Genomic DNA, 12,423 nt, shown 5'->3' with positions numbered 1-12,423 from the left:
AAGTAGGCAGCATTGGGTGGAAGAAGAAAGGATGATGCTGTTAGAGTGCTGGCCTGGGAATTGGAAGACAGGTTCAATTTCCTATTCTGTTACAGACTTTCTGTGTCACACTTTGTTTCTATGAGTCTCAGTTTCCCATCTGTATAATGGTGCTACTTCCCTGCCTCACAGCAATGTCATGAGGAAAATACATAGAAGATTGTGAGGTGCTCAGATACTATAGCCACATACCCGTGATGTATGTCTCTCACACACATTCTGGCCCCGCAAAGCTTGGCAAAAAAAGGAGAAGGTTGTGTTTTATTTTTCATGGACTTCCTGTGGTGGGGATTCTCCTTGAAGGGGATTTCCTGGGAGCAGGGAGGGATAGGAAGTATGGAACTCTATGCAGTTTTAGGCAAACCCCTGGCTTGTTCTCTGGGGGAAGGTGGCAAACCCTGCACCCAGGGAACAAAGGGCAAATCTCCAAAAGTACATTCTCATAAAGAGTTTCTTCCTCTGAGCCTTCACACAAGGGTTTTTTCATGGGAAGAGGCAATCTATCGCAATGTCATTCTACAGGAGTCTCCATGGTGATCTCAGAAGTATTCAGCACAAGAGCAACGGCAGAAACCATCCCATGACTCTTGTAGCTGCCAAATCTTGATCCAGAAGCATGCGTACCAGACTGGATTAGGGTGATGTCTCAGGAAAGTAATGTCTAAATCCAAGCAGTCTAAATCCAAAATTTGACCTACTCAAACATTATTATAATCACTAGGGTGGGAAATCCTCTGACTCCTGAGTAGCCATAGTTTAAAAGTGTATGATTCTGTTGCTAGAAAAGGTGACAATTACATCAAAACCATAGCCACTGCTTAGATATGATCTTACATTTTTTCTGTTCTTCCACTTGGAAGGAGATAGCCTGCCAGCAGAAAGAGGAAATGCCAGACAACAAACCCTTTCCTAGCGCTGTGCTAACATCATGCTAGTGTATAAACAAGCAGAGCCGCACAACGGACTTCTCCAGCAGGTGGCTGCCTCTGGGGCCTCCCCTAAAGGGAGATCTTAACAGTGGAAAAATAATGCAGCCTGGGACTGTTTGATATTTCTGGAGTAATCTCTGCAGGGCTTTGTGGTGAGACAGGGCACATCCCTCCCTTCCTCAGCCTGGAGGAAACACTGCTGCGGAAACCTTCCAAACAGATCAAGGCGGATGGATCAGTGAGGCCCAAGGTTTGGCTAAGGGGAAAGGACTGAACTTGTAAGAACATAAAATCTTTTTTCAAGCTTCTGACAGGGTGCTATAAGCACTGGAGACTACAATACAATATAATTGAGAAGCCATCAGCAGGGCTTATGGCATCCTGTCAGAAGCTTGAAAAAAGACCTTCAGATGGCTCAGCCCGGGTCCACAGCCCAACTTTCCGAAGTATTTTGATTTTCTTTCATGAGTTAACGCTATGTGAATGATGAGGCAGGTCCTGCACTGAGTGTAATCCCATTACTTCAGGGGTTTACAACAGGGATGAATTTGACACCCCTTGATTTCAATGGGGACAGCATTTCTCCCATTGTGTTTTAGTCAGGAACTAGTAATACATCTATTTTTTCTCCCGTTCAACCAGCATGAAATGTTCATTTATGCCAATTGCAAATTTGGTCCCTTATGTCTTTGTATTTTATACGGGGTGGGGGGGGATTATTTGCCGAATACTGATGTTAGTTGTAATGACTGGAGAATCTCTCCCAAAATCCTGTTAACTCTGCTACTTAACAAAAATCCTCTAACATTTAAGATACATTTATGCAAAATGGCAAAGAAAAAATAAAATAAATACAAATATAATAAAGGTTATGACAAATCTGCAGGGACCTTAATGCCAAGTAGAAAATGCACAAGGTAAATGTATAGTGTTCAGAGGAAGGATTTTATCACATATAGTATATGTTTTTAATTACCATCATATTGGCAGTCTGGAAGAGTTCAAACATTTTCCCATGAACAAACACATTTTGGACCATGGATTGTACTTGCTGGTAATTAAATGGCATTTAGCTATAATGCCACTGCTGGGTTGTTTTAGCATCTGGGAAAGGGCACACCCCCACACTGACAGATGGGACTAATGAGCTCCTGTGGGTCTGTTCAACACCACAAGAGGCGCACTGGCAAGGCTTGTGCTGCCTGGAGCAGGGGTGCTTAAAAGGGATAACCTGCCACAGGAAGGGGTGATGAACAGGGAGAAGACTGCCTTACCTCAGACAGCTGCACCAGGCTCTCTGAGAAGGAGACAGCAACAAGTCTCACCACTCCCGAAGCTGTATGACCCAGCCTCAGAGCAGTATCCTCCATGAGGAGGGGCTGGAGGTGGACCCCATGAAGACTAAGTCCAAAGGGCTGACACAGGAAGACTGCCTGAGTTCCAGGTCACCCTTGCTTCTTTTCAATTTCCTATGGACTCCTCTCTCCCATATAGGAACAAAGAAGGGAGAGGATTTTTCTCTTTTGTTTGCTCCAAGAACCCCTTGGACATCAGCTGGGGGGAGAGAAAGTCAATGCAAGGATCCGGAGTGGGGTCTGGTGGGGACTTGAGGGGGTACCTATCCCCCATGACTAATGGATTTTACTGAGGAATTCTGGTGGTTACTAGCCTCCTGTTAGTCTACTATAAACTATCTCAGGATTTGTTCTCTCACATGCAGTTAACTTTAAAACAATAACAATCGAAACACTAAAACAATTGTGAGGGTCACTTTTTTCCATATTTCCTCACAGAAACTGGTTTGGTCTTGAATAAGTGGGTTTATCAGCAATGTTGTGTTCTGGTTTGGTTGAGTGTGTGGGAACATTTTCTCTACACCATGTATTTCATTCTGAATTTCATGTTTACAAAAACTCAAGCAAAGCAGAGACAAAAAACACAGAGCTTTGGGTTCACTGAGAAAACCATATATCATCCATGTCCACTCAAAACTGGGTTCAGGTTCACAGACTGTAGCAAACTATTAACAAACCTGGACTGCATTTCAAGTTTCACACTTCTTCTTAGGGTATGCACAACATGCCTCAGGTGGCACGTGACCAGGATTCATCACCGAATTTGGTCCACTGGTTGGATCATTAGCTTCCCCAGCCCAGACCAGGTACTGACGAGGATCACGACAGGAACACTGACCTATGTCCTGACATTGATAGTTACCTAATTGCCATTACACCTTCTGTTTGTAGGTCTCTCTGTGCTGCCGCATATGAGATAAGGATGCATCTAACCTTACCCCAGCAATATAACTGTCACTCATATCACTTTTGCCAGTGTCTGTTAAAAATACATGTAGAACTTTCGCTTCAAAAATCATCATATCATTTCCAATAGTAAATTAACTATAGATTTTCTTAAGCAAATCATGCTTTTAATATCTGATTATGCCACACAGAGAAAACATAGAAAGAGAGGTAGGTTATATATTGAAACAAACAATATTGCTCTCCAAAAGGGTTTTGAAAGTAGCACATTCACTTGCAGCAGTGCATATATTATTTCTCAGAAAGCCAGATGCCAGTCCCACTGAAGTCAACAGGCATTTTGCCTGACTGAAAGCTGTCTCTTCTCCAACCATGACAATATGTGGTCTGTCACTCTTCCCAGGGCCTAGGTTAGCTAAAGCCAATTCTCTTGAAAGGTTTGAGAATACAAAAGGAGGAAACCTGACACATTTCTTTAACATACCTCCTTTCCTGATGCAGGATGTAGTCACTTACTCTGAATTAATATATATTCACACTGGGCCTTTGAACATCAGACTGCCTTTTACTACTGGCTTTATATATCTACTATTTTCTGTTTTAAAAACTTTTCTGTCCCTAACTTTTTTATGTCTGAATTTTCAACACAAAAACCTACAATAGAAGCTAAGTAGGAATACTTTGGCTAGATCTGGTAAAGGTAATTAGCATTCCATCAGATCAGTTCATCTTATTGCAGTTTGGCCCCCAATCCAGCAACACACTTAAGCACATGCTTAACTTTTACAGTATTGCTAATTCCAGGCACTCAAAATCATGAGTTAGAACCCCTCATCCCCCCAAATCATGAGACTGGCTTAAAATAATGAAATATTAAAAATAATAAATGTTGGATTCATTGTATTTGCCTTCTGGTTTTTGAGCCTTTACAGCTCACATTTTCAAGCTTTTTTTCTTCTCTGCAATCATGAGGAATAGGAACTACTTTTTAAAAAACTAAAACTGAGATCCTCATGCAATCTCTAATATTCTCTGGTGTCTACATTTCTAATACTAAAAATAAAAATTTAAAAATCATTATTTAAGTATGTCAATGAAAACCTTAGTTATAACAGTAACAAAACCTGAACAGAGGTGAATTTTGCGTAATTGCAGTTTTTGCTGCAAACATGCGGCACAGCTCTGTTTATCACAGAATGAAATTACAGAAGGTGTTTAGGTTACATTTTCAGTACACATTTCCTGTCATATGCAGATATATTTCTATAACTGATATGGGAGTTATATTACAGTATATCCAAGCAAGCAAGTAACAGAAAAAGCTACCTGTGTAGACAACAAGGTTGGTCCACTGTAGTCAGTGGTGTGCATCACCACCCAAGTGTGACTAGGGCCCGATTCTTCTTTCATTTGCACTTACTGGTGGAATGCCACTGAATACAATGCAATCTGCCCAAGCCTTCAGTGAGAGGAAATGCCCTGACTCCTCTACAGTCAGTGCCACCACTGGGATGTAGCAAAGAAAGATCTTCGCAGCCAGGTCTTTATGCAAATCAGGGGGTAAATAGGAACCTTCCAATTGAAAGTTACAGACATCTCTGTGACCTTCCCTATGATGTTAGATGATCCACTATCAAGTCAGCTCAAAGTTTGTTATCGATTCTGTAAGACGCACAAGGAACTCAGTGATTGCACCACCAGAAAGGGTAACTTTTCAGAACTGACAGGTTTCAGAGTAACAGCCATGTTAGTCTGTATTTGCAAAAAGAAAAGGAGTACTTGTGGCACCTTAGAGACTAACCAATTTATTTGAGCATAAGCTTTCGTGAGCTACAGTTGCATCCGATGAAGTGAGCTGTAGCTCATGAAAGCTTACGCTCAAATAAATTGGTTAGTCTCTAAGGTGCCACAAGTCCTCCTTTTGTTTTTTCAGAACTGGTTGTTTTTAAAAGGACTTTCTTTTGTTTATTCAGGATGAGATAAAACAGACCCTCAGCTGGTTGGAATTTGGCATTTGCTTCAGAATTTATTAAAAGGTCAGCACTGAGTATGTATACTCAGAATCATCAGAGATTTGCAGAAATCTCTGATCTCAAAATTCTTTTGCTCTAAACACAATTGCAACATAGTAGCGATGATAAGCTTGTCATTAGAACCCCCTTGAATTTGTGGGTACCATAGTAATAGCTCACGCAGCAACATATATATGACTATTGTCCATCTGTCAGACCAGATATTATGGGCCTGATTCATTGAAGTAAAGCAGGTCCTATATGCCAGAGTGTATGCAATGAGCACAAAAGGGACTGTCAGTTTTTCCAAAAGCAAAATAAAATAGATGACAATTATAGCAGTACACATTTCTGCAGAGAGAAATGTAGTCAGTATCAAACCACAGACAGCTTATTGAAATGTTGCTGTAAATTAGTATTGAAAACATATTGTGCTAGTGTGGATATGCAAATATAGTCAGTAGGGCAGAGTTAATCCCTCAAAAATGTATTAAATGATTTTTTAAAATAATTAACTTGGCTTTGATTCCTGAACTTTTGTGTTTGCGTTCCTCAAATAGACTAGGAAACAGGTTTACTGTAGGAACGTTTACAGCAACAGAAAATTTTAACCAGCAAGTTAAGAATATTTGTTGAAAGCCGTTTTAGCTCATAAACATGTATAGTTGCACTAGATGCCCAATATTAAGTTATTCTAATCCAATTAGGGAACAGAAATTATACCAAGTGATAGATACATCCAATCAGAACTAGTTAACACATCTTAAATTTCAACTACCATATACTTGTACCAAACTGCTTGATCCATTGAAGATGGTTATTCAAACAAGGTGTTTGCCAAGCAATTTCAAACAACAAATATATTCAAGGAAATCACCTGTTTGAGAATAAATCCCAGACAGAAGTAGATGCAAGCTGTATAATATATTATTCACTAAGAATTATTTGCTCAGATCTAACAATAAAAATTCAAAGGGAGAAATATCAATTCACACCTCCACTATTAACAAATATACAATATACTAAAAAACTCTGACTCGCTTAAAATAATGCAAAGTTTATTGACTCTCAGGTGTTGAAGAAAGGGAGTGAAAGTCAAAAAGATTCCCTTACAGGAAGAGAGGCAAAGACAAAGAGCAGAAAACACTGAGACAAACAAGTTCATGTCTCCAAGGAGTAGACTGGCCTCATTCCACCTTTTTGTTTTTGGAGGGCTGCTGCTCTCTGTCCTGCTTTAGCCAATTCATGCAGCTGAAACAGAGTAGAGGGGAAAACAAGTAACCAATATATGTATCATTCACATTTGTAAGTTAAGGAAGGTGCACAGCAAATACTAAAGGAAAAGCTAATGATCAGAGTTAGCAGTTAAGCCATAAGAGGTTTTGCAGAACAGGGATTGCTGCAATTCTTTGTGTTGCCAGGTTACAGTAGCCACCTACCAGTAGCGATAGCGGAGCAGAACACAAAATGAATACAGTGAGATTCAGATTTAGAAATCACTGCTTATAAAGCTCAGTCAGTTTTAAGGATCATTTTCTAGAAAACCAAACACACTGCACATTATTTTTGCACTAACATTTATAGTTCTGCTCAAAAGGATCATCTGGCCTTCATTTATAAATATCACAATGAAAACAAACTAGAGGCTAATATGAGCCAGCAGCATAGTCAAGCTCATCTCTGCCCATTCTGCAACATGTCTGCCAATGTGCACTTCCATTGCACAGCAAGGTGACGATTTTCCTAAGTATTGAAAACAATGCCTAAATCATGCCAGGGTAGCTGATAAACATTTCATAACGCCTCAGTCTACCCGTACAAACCTCGCTGAAAACAAGGAAACAAATTACGAATCACTTGCTGCCTAATCAGAATCTGAAACACAAGAAAATCGAAATAGGATGGACCTAGAAGCAAATTGGGCACTCTGATGTGGGACACAGCAGGCTACAGCTTGTTCTGTTGAGCCAGAAAACCAACAATGATTGCAGTGGTAATGAGTAAGTCAAATATTGCAATGATTGAAGCATGGGTGTGCACCTGAAAATCCACAAACCATATTGTCTGGGAAAGAAAGCAGATATAGAACTTAGCATAAGAAAGACCTGGAAAATGTCATTTGTCTCTCTTCTTTTACAGGACTGTGAAAAAACAAACATTTATAATATTTATATTAGTGGAGAAACAGGTTGTTTTGACATGTAATCTGAAATGGAAGGTATATTTTAAAGGTCCTCAGCGTAGAAAAAATGTAACTGAGAATCGTGGTACTGTTCTGTGGCAATATGTCTGTAATGAACAGACATGATTTTCTTTCTGAGAAATCTACAACACTTCAGTGTTTCCATGAGTGTCACAAGGTGGCTAGAGTATAGATCCAAAAGAAATGCCTGGATGATTGATGGTTGAGTTAAATGAGTAACTTACAAAAAATGGAGTTTGGGGCTGCATCATCAATGGTAAAATATTGCCTCTGTAATGGATAGCTTTGCCAGCCACAGCACAAAGCTTTCTCTTCTCAGTATAAAAATTGGATACAGGCTAGTGCAGTGGTTCTCAACCAGGGGTCCGACTCCACGTACCCCTGGGGGCACACAGAGGTCTGTACATCAGCTCATCTAGATATTTGCCTAGTTTTACAAGAGGCAACATAAAAAGCAAAGTGAAGCCCGTACAAACTAAAATTTCATACAGACAATGATTTGTTTATACTTCTCTGTATACTATACACTGAAATGTAAGTACAAGATTTATATTCCAATTGACTTATTTTATAATTATATGGCAAATATGAGAAAGTAAACCATTTCTCAGTAATAGTGTGCTGTGACACTTTTATTGTAAGCAAGTAGTTTTTAAGTGAGGTGAAACTTGGGAGTACACAAGACAAATCAGACTCCTGAAAGAGCTAGAGTAGTCTGGGAAGGTTGAGAACCACTGGACTAGTGGATCCATGCAGTGGTGAATCCCCTGGGCTCACCCCACCATGAATCCTTTCTGAATGGCTGCATGCAGGCAGCCCTGATTGAGCTGCACTCCACAGCATACAGGGTGGTGCACCCTGTTCAAACTTTACAACTCTTGCCTCCCTCTGAACAGCACAACTATATAAGTTCCACTGCAGGCAGGAAACTCCATGCCCAGGAGAAGGGGACAGCATTTGACTCATAACAGCATCAGTGCCTTATTACAATGTGCATGGAGGATTAGCCACTGGGCCCATGGGGCCTGTGCCCAGTGTCCCCAGCAGAAGCTATGAGACGGGGAAAGCCCCCACAGCGCCCCCCAACTCCCTCCCTGGCAGAAGCTGTGGGACAGGGGAAACCCCTGTACCGCCCCCACGATCCCAACCCTGCAGAAGCAGAGGAACGGGGAAGCCCCCCCAAGTGACCCAGGCCCGACCCCCTCTGTGGCAGAAGCTGCAGGATGGGGGAAGCCCCCCCGCTGTGGCCCAGGCCCCATCTTGTCCCTGGCAGAAGCACCCCAACCCCCACTGCGGCCCTGAGACTGGAGGAGCTGTCTGTGACTGGTTACCCCCCACTTCGGGGCACCATCTCATATACTGGGGTACCACTGAGCCCACCTATTCCACCAGCCTGGGCTCCATTACACTGTCCTGCTGAGCCAGGCCCTCAAGCCTCCTCCAGCACACACACACAGGTAGAGACACATCCAGCTGCAGAAGGACACAGACACTGAAATCAGCTCTGCCTGGGAAGACGCAGCTAGGAAATTGCCCAGCACTCACATGCACACCCCCAACTGTATTGTCTTGCACTGCACAGAGAACTGTACAGTGTAAGCTCATTTAATTCGCCCCCCCCCCTCAATGTGGAGGAAAATATGCACAGCTTTTTGCCCCCCAGTTATGAATTCTACAAACTGGTTTTGGAGAAAACAAAAACAAGTTATGAACTACAAAAGCCAGATTTTAAGTGATTATAAGGGATAGCAAACAGATCAAAGCAGGTTACTGAACAAATAAAACAAATATGCAAACTAAGCTTAATACGCTAAAGAAACTGGTTACAAATACCAATTTCTCACACTAAATGTTGTTTGAAGCATTTCTTTCACAAACCAGACACTTTTTCCAGCCTGGGCTGAGCTCTTCTTCCCTCTTTTTTCTTTTTTTCTTAGTTGTTTCCAGCAGTCATCCTGCGCAGGGATTCAGTGAAGAATGATCACTGATTACCTCACTTCCCTGCCTTAAATAGGATTTACATATGGCAGGAATCCTTTGCCTTTCAGTATGATTCCCTCCCTCTCCCAGTGGAAAAATACGGGTATTCTATTATGGAGTCCAGTACCGGGTGACATGATCACATGACCCTGCAGTGTCAAATCAGCCATGAGTCAAAGGCTGTTTGTAGCATCCCAGAATGCTTTTCAGGAAGGTAGAGATTAGCATCTTCAAAGACCTATTGTCCTCCCTAATGGTTCATTGACTTGTTCCCAGCTAGCCAGCCAGACTGATTGCATTTTGTCTGGTGGGCATTCTCCAGGTGCAAACACTTTTGTAGTACAGATATATGGTCAATACTCATAACTTTAGATACAAAAATGATACATGCATACAAATAGGATAATCATATTCAGTAAATCATAACCTTTCCAGTACCTCACAAGACCCTTTAAGAGGAAAGAGGGATAAGAAGGAAGATCCTTTCATCGATTGAGAACTGATTAAAAGACAGGGAACAAAGGGTCAGAATAAATGGTAAATTTTCAAAATGGAGAGGGGTAACTAGTGGTGTTCCCCAAGGGTCAGTCCTCGGACCAATCCTTTTCAACTTATTCATAAATGATCTGGAGAAAGGGGAAAACAGTGAGGTGACAAAGTTTGCAGATGATACTAAACTGCTCAAGATAGTTAAGACCAAAGCAGACTGCGAAGAACTTCAAAAAAATCTTACAAAAGTAAGTGATTGGGCAACAAAATGGCAAATGAAATTTAATGTAGATAAATGTAAAGTAATGCACATTGGAAAAAATAACCCCAACTATACATACAATATGATGGGGCTAATTTAGCTACAACTAATCAGGATAAAGATCTTGGAGTCATCGTGGATAGTTCTCTGAAGACATCTACGCAGTGTGCAGCGGCAGTCAAAAAAGCAAACGGGATGTTAGGAATCATTAAAAAAGGGATAGTGAATAAGATGGAGAATATTTTATTGCTGTTATATAAATACATGGTATGCCCACATCTTGATTACTGTGTACAGATGTGGTCCCCTCATCTCAAAAAAGATATACCGGCATTAGAAAAGGTTCAGAAAAGAGCAACTAAAATGATTAGGGGTTTGGAACGGGTCCCAGATGAGGAGAGATTAAAGAGGCTAGGACTTTTCAGCTTGGAAAAGAGGAGACTAAGGGAGGATATGATAGAGGCATAGAAAATCATGAGTGGTGTGGAGAACGTGAAAAGGAAAAGTTATTTACTTGTTCCCATAATATAAGAACTAGGGGCCACCAAATGAAATTAATGGGTAGCAGGTTTAAAGCAAATAAAAGAAGGTTCTTCTTCACTCAGCACACAGTCAACCTGTGGAACTCCTTGCCTGAGGAGGTTGTGAAGGCTAGGACTATAACAGGGTTCAAAAGAGAACTGGATACATTCATGGAAGTTAAGTCTATTAATGGCTATTAGCCAGGGTGGGTAAGAAATGGTGTCCCTAGCCTCTGTTTTGTCAGAGGGTGGAGATGAATGGCAGGAGAGAGATCACTTGATCATTACCTGTTAGGTTCACTCCCTCTGGGGCACCTGGCATTGGCCAGTGTCGGTAGACAGGATACTGAGCTGGATGGACCTTTGGTCTGACCAAGTATGGCCATTCTTATGTTCTTATGATCCATCTTGCATAAAATATATTTTAGATATGCTATAATCATATTAAAATAATAGAGGGGGGAGAATAAAGGAGCAAAAGGGGTTACGAGGCCACAGGTGGAAGGGTGGAATGGGGGCGGGGCCACAGGCAGAAGGGGTTGGGAGTGGCCCCCCACTTGCTCTGGCCCAGGGCCCCAGGAAACCTTAATCCACCTCTGATAATGTGATCTTTTCTTATTGATGGTGGAAGTGCTAGGAATGAAAGTAGCTTTGGGTGGCTACAAGTTGGAACTCTATCCGTCTCAGGAAGTGCTGTGGACACTGAAGTTTCTTCTTAGGGATAAAAATATATGGACCTGTCCTTGGCATGAATTATTTGTATTAACAAAGTGCCAAAAAGCCATCAAACTTAAACAACTCCAGTGGTTAGGGAACATATTTGTAAAGCTCTGCCACTTTCAGAATCCTCTGACCATCTCATGATAATCAAGTATATGGAGACTTGACCTAAAAAGAAGAGAATATGTTTGTAAGCTTTAAGTAGATTCTATTCCAATCAGACTGCTATCTGAGATCTTCATCTTCAAAAGCAGGCTTTCTTTCTCTCTCTACTATGAATGAAGGGTTTGAAAATGCCAGCACCACAAAAAAAAAAAATTACCTCACCCACTTTGTCTCTCTAATAGCCTGGACTAACATGGCTACAACTACACTGCATAACACCACAAATGTCTAAATTAGAGGTCCCCAAACTATGGGGCGCACTCCCCTAGCGGGCACAGAGGAACGTTCAGGGTGGGGGGCATGGCTGGGGCCCGAACCAGCCTTCATGGAGGTCGGGGAGGAAGCGCTTGCCCCAGCCTTGGCTTCCAGCCCACGTTGGGGTCCCACCTGCCAGCCCTGCACTCCACTTCCAGCCCTGCACCCAGCCCCACACCCAGGACCACAGCTGCCTGCCCCATGCCTGGGACTCTGCTCCTACCCCCAGCTCCTGGCCCCACCCCTGCCCCCAGCTGTGGCCCCAGCCTTGGCCCCCTTACTCTTATCTGTGTCCCTCCCCTCCTGAAGCCGTGGCCCCTCTCCTGGCCCTGGTTCTGGGGGGGGGGCGGGTTGCGGACAGGAGAAATGGGGGGGCATGAGGTAAAAATTTTGGGGACAACTGATCAAAATGGTTTCTGTAATCCAACGTTAAACTGTAAAATACTGTTCGGCCACTTGTTAACTTCAGCCATACCTAAAGAGACAAGGTGAGTGAGGTAATATCTATTATTGGACCAACTTCTGTTGGTAAGAGAGACAAGCTTTCGAGGAAGACAGAAGTCTTCTTCAGATCTGGGAAAGATAGT

This window comes from Lepidochelys olivacea (assembly GCF_965140295.1).
Source record: "Lepidochelys olivacea isolate rLepOli2 genome assembly, chromosome: 7".
NCBI classification, from domain to species: domain Eukaryota; kingdom Metazoa; phylum Chordata; order Testudines; family Cheloniidae; genus Lepidochelys; species Lepidochelys olivacea.
The sequence above is the reverse complement of the archived record's forward strand: the minus strand, read 5'-3'. Positions refer to the sequence as shown.